Raw genomic sequence first — 12,541 nt, 5'->3', positions numbered from 1 at the left:
TTCAGGAACGAGGGAAGGCGCACCCACCTCTCTCTCCACAAATTTTATTTCCTTGAAGAGGGCCCCCCCCTCCTCCGTATAGAAACGCCTGCATGAGCATGGTACCGTGTCCACAAGCAAACTCCACCGCTTCCCCCATAGGCGATTGCTCTTTGTGTGACAGGGGGGCGGTTCCCCAGCTACCCTATGGGTCGATATTCTGTTCATGACATGGGGGTGCTCCCCAACGCCCCTGATGGGCCCTGCTCTGTGTGTGACAGGGGGCAGCGCCCCAACCCCCTGATCGGCCCTGCTCTGTGCATGACAGGGGGTGGCGCCGCAACCTCCCCATCGACCCTGCCTTGAGTGTGACAGGGGGCGGTGCCCCAACCCCCCAATCAGCCCTGCTCTGAGCCCGACCAGGGGCTGTACCTAGGGATTTGGCCTGCCCTCTGCCACCCGGGAGCAGGCCTAAGCCAGCAGGTCGTTATCTCCTGAGGGGTCCCAGACTGCAAGAGGGCACAGGCCGGGCTGAGGGACACCCCCCTCCCCCCCGAGTGCACAAATTTTTGTGCACCGGGCCTCTAGTATTTAATAATGATTGATTGTAATATTGCTATTTACTGGTCAATTTTTCCCCAGGTATTCTATTTAATGGAAAAAACAAAACAAAACAAAAAAAACAAGTACATTATGAATACCTGCTGCCCTAACTGGTTTATCTCAGTGGATAGAGTGTCAGCCTGCAGACTGAAGGGTCCCAGGTTCGATTCCGGTCAAGGGCATGTAACTTGGTTGTGGGCACATCCCCGGTAGGGGGTGTGCAGGAGGCAGCTGATCAATGTTTCTCTCTCATCGATGTTTCTAACTCTCTATTCCTCTCCCTTCCTCTATGTAAAAAATCAATAAAATAATAATAATAAAATACCTGCTAATCATCTGCTTCAGCTGATTTAAAAAAGAACAATTCTACTTTTACATTTTCTAATTAGGTAAGTATTATGAGTTTTAATTAATGTCTTACTTGCATGCCATTGTCTGGTCCTAATGCTGGTGAATTATTTATTTGAAACCAGGCCCTGAACACCCCACTGCTGTGTGTTCTGTTGTTCTAATGCTTTAAACCTTTTCCTGTGTCAGCCTGCAGACCGGAATCAAACCTTCAGTCTGCAGGCTGACACTCTATCCACTGAGCTAAACCAGTTAGGGCAGCAGGTATTCATAATGTACTTGTTTTTTTGTTTTGTTTTTTTCCATTAAATAGAATGCCTGGGGAAAAATTGACCAGTAAATAGCAATATTACAATCAATCATTATTAAATATTTTTAGCAGCTGCTGGAGAGGTAGTGTGGAGTTGCTGGCCTCCCTGTCTGGTACATGGCCAACTACATAATTTCTTTCTGCTTACTCCCCAATTCACTGGTAGTTTCAATGGATAAGCTCCTTAGGAAGAGCTTCTCTGCAGCTCATCAGTGCCAGGAGTCAGCACATTTCCTGCAGTGTTTTCCGCGCCTGCCCCCGGCCTGCTTCTTTCCTCTGTGCCTCTCACTTGCTGGAGGCCTTGATGCTGGAAGTCAGCAAGAGGGCTGCCCCCGCCCCTGTTCCCTTCAGGCAGCTGCCTGCACTGCACACTCTCTGTGAATAGGAACCTTCTCACCAGTGGACTGGCAATGAGGCTTAGGAGGAGTTTGAGACAGAATCTGAACTGGAGAATGGCAAATGCCTACAGGAAACGATGCATGGGTCTCTCTATGACAGCTTCAGGAGGACAAGTGGAAACATTCCTGTCTATCCCGAAAGGCTGCACTACTGTCAGCACCACTTCCAAACCACCTTCCTGTGAAAGAGCCATGTGCCTGAGCAGGGGGGGAGGGAAGCGGGGCTCCTGCCCTCTCCTGACAGAGGTGACGGTGAATTCCTCAGGGGAGGCCTGGCAAAGGATGCCTTATTTAAGATATAACTTCTCAAGTAAATGGAGACGGAAACACTTTCTGCATATTCTGTACAAGTACTTGGCTTAAGATAAAATGCTTGTCTTACACAACTGCAAGTGTCATACTGTGAGAAAGGATTCAGGTTAAGACTTGACAGAGGTGACAGGAACAAAGAGAAGGATGCAAAGAGTGATAATTTATGAAAAACATATAAAAATATGTTGGTCCTTGTGATATAGGTGGCTGGTTGGTGTTTTACTTCCATCCTATTGTTGTCTAGTGTGACTTCCAGGATTCAAATGGCTGGGAAGCTAAAACTACATCTTACAGACTTTTTTTTAGCTAGCGTTCCAGATTTAATTTAGATTAGGTCAATCAGAGGCACGTGAATCTATTTTTTTGTCTGATGTGGATTCTAACAGGGTGGCCCATAGTACTGAAGCCCACTTCTGGATTAGGCCATGTTGAACCGTGGGGATGTCCTGATGGTGTAAGTTTTCTGATTTTAGAGGACACAGCAGCAACCCTGGTCTGGGAGCTATTTAAGAAGTAACACTTAGAAGCTCAATCTAGAATGTGTTTTTAACTTTCTTAGCCTCCTAACAAACACCGTAACATACATCATTCCAACTTAAACTCCCTAGAATAAAATCTGCTCCCTGTACCTGAACTATTACAAGGAGGATTTTAAATCCATTCCCATATCAAAATGTTCTACTTTTATCCATTATTTCCCAGTGAGTTATTGGAACTGGCAAACCCTGATGGTATGATTCTCACAAATTGAAACTGAAATGATAAGTTATTTTGTTTCTCTTGGGGGAGAATTTCATTTTGATTAGTGGACTCCTCGAGATAAGTCACAACCACATATCCACATAAGCCAAAGAAAAAGAATATAGGTAGGACATGGCCAGCTGTTAAGGAAAGACTTAGTCTGGCAATGGTTATTTGGATTTTCTTCATCTCACCAAATCAGTTAATTATTTCATTCAAACTTGAGATAGCTCAAAGCGATAAACAGTGATACACGGCTATTTTTGTGCTTTATATTATGAAATATTTCCAATAAAAATAGTGTGAATACTAAAACTCATAAATAACACTCCATATTGTTGCCATGTCTAGTCTCATTTCGCCATCACACACATCCCAACATTGAATATTTCTAAGAAAATATCAGACCCTAACATTTCATATGTAAACATGTCAGCATGCATTTCAAAGACATTGGCATTCTTTTCATCTAAAAGCCACATGACTATTTCTGAAAGGTAAGGCAGCTTTTTAAATAAAAAATGACACATTCCTATACTAATTAAAACAATAGCTTTTATTTTCATCAGTGATTGTGTATTCAAAATTTCCCTGTCTTTTTTTTTTAAGTTTGCTTGTTTGAATTTGGATTGCAAATCAATGGCAATTGGCAGATGTGTCTTTTAAGTTCCATTTGAATTATTGATTTATTTTCTATTTCCTTTTACTTTCCTCTGCAATTACTTATTGAAGAAACCAGATATTTGTCCTATAAATTTTTATAGTCACCTCCCTGATCTCATGTAATGTGTTCTCTCTTTCCAGTATTTCTTTTTTGCATTCCATAGGCCTGATAGAACTCTTGGCAATAATTCTTTATAGGTGGGTTTTATATTTCCTTCAGAAAACACACCCAATTGAGTAGCTTGTCTTCATAGTGATGTTGGCAGCTATTAATGATCACTGTCTATATTCATTACTTTATTAGAAGTTATAAATCAAATGTTCTAATATTGTCACTGTTTGGTGCTTGTTTATCAGTGAAGTGCATTATTAGTTTGTACTGGTACTTCCAATCTGAGTTCCAGACTGCTTGGTCTTCACAGAGCCTTGGTGGCCTTACCTCACTTTCTGTGTCCTGATCCTCAGTGAGCCCTTGCTTTATTTCACAATGCATACTCAACAGTCTCAGAATAATAAAACCTGCATCATCCTAAGAAATATGACTTATAAACTAGCTAATATTTTTTGTTTGGCAGCTCATTTTTCCTTATGGTATAATCCACTGGGAGAACAGTAAAATTGCTGTTTCAAATACAAGAAGAAATAATTTTTCTTGATTTAATTATGTCACCAACTTGAGACACATGCATTTGTTTCATTTTCCTTTTGTTGGATATTATCTTATTTTATAATTGTCTAAAATCTTCACATGCTTACAAGGTTAAATATATAAAACATCATATATTCAGAGAAATCTAGCTTTTATTCCTATCATCTCCACTCGTTTTCCTTCTTCCCACAAAATAATCTGCTGTTTAATTTTATGGTTTGGGGTAAATTGTTTTTCTTGTAAGTGTAAGCAAATTGGGTATGTGTGTATATATAAATACATAAGACACTACACACACTTACTTAAACAATGGTACATTATTTTATTTATAAGGGGATATATACTTTATCACTTTCTTGCCCCTCCATCTTATTTTTAAGACATCACTCATCTATATATATAAAAGGCTAATACGCAAAGTGTCCCCTCGGGAGTTCAACTGGGAGATGGGGAGTTCGATCGCTCGCTATGACATGCGCTGACCATCAGGAGGTGGCATGGAATGAAGGAAGGACCTGGCCGGCAGCCGGAAGGCCCTGATCGGCCCTGATTGCCGGTCAGGCCTAGGGACCCTATCCGTGCCTCTAGTAGTGTCACATAGAGGTATTCCTCATTTCTTACTATAGCTGCCTATGCTCCTTTTTGGTAGATCTATCAGAATTTATTCAACCTTCCCCTTATACTGGACATTTGGTATATGTTCATCTTTTCCTATAGCAAATAATTTTCCAGTCATGCATGCCTTTGCATGCGCACTACATTATATTCTTTTTTAAAATATATTTTCATTGATTCTAGAGAGAAAGGGAAAGAAAGGGAGGGAGAGAGAGAGAGAGAAACATATTGTGAGAGAGAAACATGAATCATGCTTCCTGCATGCACCGACCGGGGACTAAACCCACAACCTGGGCATGTGCTCTGACCAGGCATTGAACTGGTGACCCCTTGGTGCACTGGACGACACCCAACCAACTGAGCCACACTGGCCAGGGCTGCATAATATTCTTAATGTAGGGATTATTTGGATAAAATGTAAATTTGATAGATATTGCTACCTTCTCCACTAACACAATTTCCCCATGGTCTCGGCAACAAAGCATATTGTCAATGTGTTAGATCAGAAATTATATATCAGTTTATTTTAAAATTTCATGTATCTTATTATTACCCAGTTTTAGAATATTTTATATGACAAAGGGCAATGGTCTTCTTTTTCTGCAAAATGTGTGTTTCATATTTCTAACCTATTTTTCTATAGAAGTGTTGCTATTTTTAACATATTTTACTCTTTTTTTAAAAAGATTGTTTTTGTATATTAGGAATATTTGTCAGTGATAGAAGTTGTAAAATACAATGAAGTTTCATTGACACACTTAAATTTCCATTATTAATGCTACTGAGAAGCAAAGAAAGACAGATATTAATGAATACCCATTGTCCAAAACATAAGCTAAACTAGAGTTCAAAAGTGAAATGTTAATATAAAGCCTTATGATTGTTGAAATTTGTAAAACAAGACATGTGCAATCTTCCCAGTAGAAGAATAGAAATTCCAAAAGGGGAATTAAAATTCCTGCAGTTTATCTTTTCATGCAGTTCCTGAAGAAGAGAAAATAATGTGTAGCATTTCTCTTTCCTTTGAAAGACGTAGCTATGGTGGACTGGGTAATAGAGGAAGCAGTAAAGCTCTTTAAGAACAGAGAACAATTGAAAAGCAGCGATGTCCTATAGGACTGTCAAATGGCCTGCATACCAGCAGCACACAAACAAATGGAGCTTCAGGTAAAATGCTATTTATTCTCAAGCAGACCGATGTAAATGCACTTGAAGTGTCTAATTTCATTAATACAGACAGGTGTTTTGTGTGTGTTTTTAAGTTAGATAGAAATATTGAGTGACAATTGGAAGTCAAAGCCCCATTTAAATGTCTATTTTTATTGATTTTAGAGAGAAAGGAAGAGAGAGAGAGAGAGAGAGAGAGAGAGAGAGAGAGAGAGAAAGAGAGAAAACATCTATGTGAGAGAGAAACATCGATTGGTTGCCTTCCTTATGTGCCCTGACCTGGGACCAAACCCTCAACCCAGGCATGTGCCCTGACCTGGAATTGAACTGGCAATCTTCAGCGCACAGAATGACACTCAACCAACTGAGCTACTCTGCCCAGGCCCATAACTTTTTTTTAAATTCCCTTATGCCTACCCCCTTTCAGTTGTTGAACCTCAGCTTGTTCTCTATCCATGAGTCTGTTTCTGTTTTGTTTTTATTATTCATTTATTTAGATTTTTAATTATTTTAAAATCTATTTCACTAGGTATAGTTTGTACACAATAGTTTATTAGTTTCAGGGGTAAAATATGGTGATTCGGCAGTTATATACCTTACAATGTGATCATAACACTAAGTCTCCTAATAACGTGCCACCGGTTAAACTATCACAGTAGGTGATAGTCCACATAAAAGTGAAATCATGTGTTACTTGTCTTCCTCTTTCTAATTAACATCACTTGGCATAAAACATCTAGGTCTAAGATTTTTAATCGTTATTCTAAAAGAAGCCTGCTCTTACTTTGTTGGTCTTAATAATTAATAAACATTTTATTTCTTGCATTATCAAAATTAGAGGGGAAAACTCCGGGTTTCCTGAGGAAGTATTAGTAATCTTTTTGTTGGTCTGGGTAATCTTATAGATTGAATCAAATGCTGTCTGGGATTGGAAACAATGCTCTTTCCCAAATCTAACGCGTTTTTTAACTGAAGTATATTCCACTGTGTGATCGAAGGAATGCTACACTTAAGAGCTTCAGCTTGCAGGTTCCTATAAATGCTGTTTGTCACCTAAGTAGAGGATATACGTTAGAGAACCATGGTTGTTGTTGGTTTTTAAACCTGGAAGGAAATTTGGAATCTTCTGCTCTAATCGCCTCATAACCAAAGAGGAAAAAAAATGCCTGAGTCCTGTGGCAGCATTATGAGACCTTCACGGTGCTATTTGTCGGAACAGCAAAGGTATGATTTAGCTCTCCTTGTCCCAGTATGTTGTAAGTTTCTCCTCTAGCAAGCTGATTCTATGAATAATATCAATCATAATCAGGAAATACATATAGCAGAGTCACCTTTTGCCACGATCTAATAATATCAGATAATATTACCACATCAATAGTTGTATATTTACTCTTAAATTTCAGTAATACTAGCCTCTGCATTTTACAGGTGGGGTCCAGAGGGATAAGACATTAGATCTAGTCCATGCTAGAATTAAAAGTTTAAGCCTGACCAAACCAATTCTCCATCCCACCTGCAATCTCATTATTATAATAATTAAGTTGGATATGTTCTTTTAATCATGAGGCTCAAGGACAACATAAAAAAGGTCATGTAGAAAAGTAGTCACTAAGATATTGCTGAGCAAAGGAGCTCTACTATCAGGCAGTCTGGTGTAAACTGTCATAGCTTGTGCCTACAAGACTATCGTATTCATCTGTCTTCATTAGCAGTTTTTAGACATCAGAAGGATTTTTTAAAATGCTACAGTTAAAAGGCAGAGAACTAAACACAAACTTTTCACTAGTCAAGGCTTCAAAGGCATCATTCTGCTGCCTCATAATGGCTCTGTGTGTGAAGGTGACATAGGAGTGCAAGCTGTGTTCACTAAATTGTAGACATGCATAGAGCAGTGCTTCACACTGTTGCTGCTTCGTGATAACTGGGAAGGGTCTGAGCACAGCTCTGAAACAATGCAGAATTCAGTGGTTTTCTGGAGCTCAAAATCCAGTTTGCTTACTTTTTATCATTGATGGTGTTGTTTTAAAAATATATATTCATTTTAAAAAGCATTAATTGATTTGAGAGAGATTTGTTGTTCCAATTAGGTATGCATTCAGTGGTAGATTCTTACATGTGCTCTGACCTGGGATTGAACCTGCAACCTCAGGACGATGGACTATAGGGAGGATGTTCCAACCAACTGCACTATCTGGCCAGGGCATGGATGGTGTCAACCCCACTGTGGACAAACTCCTACAAAGTAACTTAAAAAAAGTGAAACGGCCTAAAAGTAGAAGCTGAATTATATCCTTAATGCTGTGTGCACCTGCTGCTTGACTGTCAAATATGGTAAGCACCCTGAGAACAAATATATTGATCATAGCCAAATGGTTCAACTTGATATAGGTTGTGATGAACCTTTTGTAATGGTTTTAATATCCCAGATTCCATCGTGTGAAATCGTAATGCATTGAGTAGAGCAGAGGCCTGAGGTCTCACAGGCCCAGTACAGATCTAGAATCCCTATAAACTTAGGGGATTTGCTTTAATATTTTGAACTTTATTTTTTCTACCTCTTAAATTAGAAGTTTTCTTTTTTGGAATTATTTTTCCTCTTCTTCTATTTGTTTTATTGTCTCATCTTTAGTTCTGGGCTCACATATCCTGGTATCAATGAGACCTTTCCAAACTTCCTAGTCAAAATAGCACATGATCCTTACATGGCATTCTGTAGTTTGCTTCCCTGAACTATTTTAAATATTACTTACATCATCTGAGATGTGATGTATTTCATTTGTGCATTGTATATATTCTGACTGAATGTAAATTTTATGAAGGAAAAGACTTCTTTTGTCTGTGCTGATCATTGCTTTATCATCACCATTTACAAAGCCTCATGTTATGTAGCAGTCTACTCAGTCTATTGTAGATTGAATTCAATAAAATTATATAAAATAGGAAAAATAATATCCATCTTTAAGGAATATTGAAACAAATAAATGAAATAATTTTTTTCAACAAATATTAGCAAGCACCAATTATGCATACATATGAATCTTTCCAGCTATTAGGGATACCAATTAAAATTAGATGGTTTGGTCCCAGCCTTCATTGGTCCTACATTTTAACAAGTATAATTAGATGTCAACATACAAAGTCTACCATAAATCATTTAATTAATTTTATATGTACCACAAGAAGGAAGTACATGGTGGAATGGGAATGTACAATAAGGAGAAATTAATGATCTGGTGTTAGGCAAGGCTTCACAGAGAAGTAATGTTACACTTGAGACATAAAAGATGAGTTTTCAGGAGTCAAGTGGGAAGCCATTCCATACACTGAATAGTATGTGTAATTACATTGAGGTAATAAATAAATATGTGTGTATGTTTGGTGACAGGAGCAAACCAGCATGGGTGGAGTAAGAGAGTGAGCACAACTGTGTCTGGAGGTGAGAGTAGAGAGACAGGTGGGCTGGAGGACATCCACTACAATAGTGGTTTCTCAAAAACTGGTAGCCTTAAATAATCAACACAAACTTCCAAGATACCACAGTTTCACAAATTCAGAAGGATGTAATGGTGGCTGGATTTCTAGTACGTCCATAGAATGTGAAACAAATGGCCACGGTATGAGTCAGGGTATAATCAGGAAAACAGAAACTAATCTAAGCACTTCAAATAGAAAAATTTCAATGCAGAAAATTTGTGATGGAAGACCTGAAAAAATAAAGAAGGAACCTAACCTTTAACAAAACAGGAAACCACTGCCCCTAAAAAATGAAGGTATCAGGACAGAGACAGTATTATTGAAACTTGGTGGAGACTGACTAGAGCAGTGATGGCGAACCTATGACACGCGTGTCAGAGGTGACATGCGAACTCACTTTTTTGGTTGAATTTTCTTTGTTAAATGGCATTTAAATATATAAAATAAATATCAAAAATATAAGTCTTTGTTTTACTATGGTTGCAAATATCAAAAAAATTCTATATGTGACACAGCACCAGAGTTAAGTTAGGGTTTTTCAAAATGCTGACAAAAGGTTCGCCATCACTGGTAGGTATCTAGCACGTCTGAAAGCCATAGTGGTGGCTTTGCAGTCTTTTCTACAGAAAGATACTGGCCAGGCAGAGAGAGAATGAAGCATGTGTTCTTCCCTCAGCCTTCAAATCCGCCTATGCCTTCCATTGGCTGAACTCAGTGGGAAGCCAGTTGGCAAGGCATTCTGGGAAATGCAGTGTTTGTGATAAAGGGCTGAGCAGAAACCAGTTAAGGAATGTTACTGAGGGCAGTCTCCTCACAAATCACCCACTTTCAATAGGAATAAGGATGCTGATCCTAACTACCTGCTCATTAGTAGGTAGAAGTACATTTTACGGGCTGCCATCTTATCTCCATAGCAGCCATGGAAACATGCTGTATTACACAGGTAAAATAACTTGTTTTTAATGCAGTGGTATATGAATATTATATACAATGCAATAATATGGATGTTAATAACCATATGGAAGAATCTGTTAGCTATCTTCTAATTAAAAAGTAAGGTGTTCCAAAACCAGATAAAGACACCACACAAAAAAAGAGAACTACAGGCCAATATCCTTGATGAACATAGATGCTAAAATCCTCAACAAAATTCTAGCAACTCCAATTCAGCATTATATTAGAAATATCATACACCATGACCAAGTGGGATTTATTCTGGGGATGCAAGGATGGTACAATATCTATAAATCAATAAATGTGATCCATCACATAAACAAACTGAAAGACAAAAATCACATAATCATATCAATCAATGCAGAAAAAGCATTTGACAAAATCCAGCACCCTTTCTTGATAAAAAACTCTCAGCAAAGTGGGAATAGAGGGATCATACCTCAATATAATAAAAGCCTTATATGACAAACCTACAGCCAACATCATACTCAATGGGCAAAAACTAAACTCATTTACCCTAAGAACAGGAACAAGACAGGGATGCCCACTTTCACCACTCCTATTCAACATAGTACTGGAAGTGCTAGCCATAGCAATCAGATAAGAATAAGAAATAAAAGGCATCCAAATTGGAAAAGAGGTAAAACTGTACTTATTCGCAGATGACATGAAACTATACATAGAAAACTCCAAAGACTCCATAAAAAAACCAGTAGACCTAATAAATAAATTTGGCAATGTAGCAGGATACAAAATTAACATCCAAACATCTATGGCCTTTTTATACACCAATAATGAACCCACAGAAAGAGAGATGAAAAAAACAATTCCATTTACCATTACACCAAAAAAATTAAGATACCTAGGGATAAACTTAACTAAGGAGGTAAAAGACTCAGAAAACTACAGAACATTGAAAAAAGAGATAAAGGAAGACATAAACAAATATAAGAACATACCATGTTCATGTATTGGTAGAATGAACATCATTAAAATGGCCATACTACCCAAAGCAATATATAGATTCAATGCAATTCTCATTAAAATACCAATGGCACATTTCAAAGATCAGAACAAACTCACCAAAAATTCATCTGGAATAAAATAAAAATAAATAAAAATAAAAACCTGAATAGCCACAGCAATCCTGAGAAAGAAGAACAAAGTTGAGGGGATCACAATACCAGATATCAGGCTATATTACCAACCCACGGTTCTCAAAACTGCCTGGTACTGGCACAAGAACAGACATATAGACCAATGGAACAGAACAAAGAACCAAGATATCAACCCAAGCCATTATGCTCAATTAATATTTGACAAAGGAGGCAAGAGCCTACAATGAAGTCAAGACAGTCTCTTCAATAAATGATGCTGGGAAATTTGGTCAGATATATGCAAAAAAAATGAAACTAGATCGCCAACTTACACAAAACACAAAAACAAACTCAAAATGGCTAAAGGACTTAAATGTAAGAAGGGAAACCATAAAAATCCTACAAGACTCCATAGGCAGCAAATAGCAGACATATGCCATACCAATATTTTTACGGACACAGCTCCTTGGGCAATGGAGACTAAAGAGAAAATAAACAAATGAGACATCAAACTAAAAAGTTTCTGCACAGCAAAAGAAACCATCAACAAAACAACAAGAAACCCCACTGCATGGGAGAACATATTTGCCAATGATATTTCCGATAAGGGTTTAATCTCCAAAATTTACAGAGAATTCATACAACTTAACAACAGAAAGATAAACGGTCCAATCAAAAAATGGGCAAAGGATCTAAATAGACACTTTTTGAAAGAGGACATACAGAAGGCCAAGAGACATATGAAAACCAGCTCAAAGTCACTAATCATCTGAGAGATGGAAATCCAAATGACAATGGGGTACCACCTAACACCTGTCAGAATGCCTATCATCTACAAATCAACAAATGACAAGTGCTGGGGAGGATGTGGAGAAAAAGGAAGCCTCCTGCACTGCTGGTGGGAATGCAGACTGGTGCAGCCACTGTGGAAGACAGTATGGAGTTTCCTCAAAAAGTTAAGAATGGAACTCCCATTTGACCCAGTAATCCCACTTCTAGGTTTATATCCCAAGAAACCAGAAACACCAGTCAGAAAGGATATATGCACCCCTATGTTCATAGCAGCACAATTTACAATAGCTAAGAATTGGAAACAGCCTAAGTGTCCATCAGCAGATGAGTGGATTAAAAAACTGTGGTACATCTACATAATGCAATACTATGCCACTATAAAAAGGAAGGAACTTTTACCATTTGAAACACATAGATGGAACTGGAAAGCATTATGCTA

The sequence above is a fragment of the Myotis lucifugus genome, unplaced genomic scaffold (genome assembly GCF_000147115.1).
Source record: "Myotis lucifugus unplaced genomic scaffold, Myoluc2.0 scaffold_275, whole genome shotgun sequence".
NCBI classification, from domain to species: Eukaryota; Metazoa; Chordata; class Mammalia; order Chiroptera; family Vespertilionidae; genus Myotis; species Myotis lucifugus.
This window is presented reverse-complemented; position numbering follows the sequence as displayed.